Source organism: Octodon degus, unplaced genomic scaffold, assembly GCF_000260255.1.
Source record: "Octodon degus isolate 3935 unplaced genomic scaffold, OctDeg1.0 scaffold00036, whole genome shotgun sequence".
In the NCBI taxonomy this organism is placed as follows: domain Eukaryota; kingdom Metazoa; phylum Chordata; class Mammalia; order Rodentia; family Octodontidae; genus Octodon; species Octodon degus.
In genome coordinates, this window is record NW_004524612.1 from 16,894,206 (window position 1) to 16,895,448 (window position 1,243).

Here is a 1,243-nt window from a genome sequence, read left to right on the forward strand (position 1 = left end):
TGAAACTGTCCTACCAATTTGGTTTGAAACGGTCTCATTGCTATTTGTTTCTCAATAAAATTATGGAAAAAAAAGAAATTAATGCAATGGAGACTGAGAATATAAAGAACTTATGAATCAAGTTGGTTCTCAGAATAAATAAAATAGATAAACCCCTAGCCAAGCATATTCAAAAAAGGAAAGAAAAAACTCAAATTCATACAATAAAGAATGAAAAGGGTAAAATCACTACAGATCCTGTGGAAATTCAGAAGTTCATCAATACCTACTTCTAAAATCTTGACTCTCATAGGATGGAAAACACAGAAGAAATACAGTCCTAGAATCATCAATTGCCAAAGCTGAATCAAGCTATAAAAATTCTCAATAACTCAACATTAGTTAATGAAATTAAAAATGTAATTAAAAACTTACTAACAAAGGAGGGGGCTGGTGAGATAGCTCAGCTGACTAAAGCGCCTGCTTAGGCAAGCTTAGGCAAACACAGGGACTGCAGTTTGATCCCTGGCACCACGTGGCGTGCCGGCCCTGTCCCCAGGGCAGGCTGAGCTGGTCACAGAGTCTGGGTGTAGTGGCACATACCTATAATCCCAGTGCTGGGGAGGCTGAAAACAGGAGGATCACTATGAGTTGCATAGTGAGACCCTGTAACAACCAAATAAATTTGAAAAAGAAATAAAAGCCAAGGGTCTGATGGATTCACAGCTCAGTTCTACAACGGACACTTTTTTTGGAGGGGGGAACTGAGGATTGAACTCAGACCCTTGCACTTGCCAGGGAAGTGCTTATTCTACTGAGCCACCTCCCTGCCCCCTACAACAGATTTTGAGAACGTTTAATACTAATTCTCCCCAAACTATTGCAATTTGTAGGGAAGCAATTCTCCCAAACTCATTCCAGGTGGTAAATACTAACCCTGATATCAAAACCACAGGCCCAACAACAACAACAAAAGAACTACAGGCCAATCACCCTAATGGACTAGATGCAGCAACTCAAAATGCTAGCAAATAGAATGCAGCAAAATCGTTAAGGAGGTGATACCCCATGATGAAGCGAAACCCATCCTAGCTATGTGGGGCTGGCTCAACACATGCAAATCAATAAAGTCATAGACCATATCAACAGAGCCAAAGACAAAAACTACATGATCATCTCAACAGATGCAGAAGAGGCTTTGGATAAAATCCAACACCCATTCATGATAAAAACCATACAGATAATTGGAATAGATGGTCTTTAT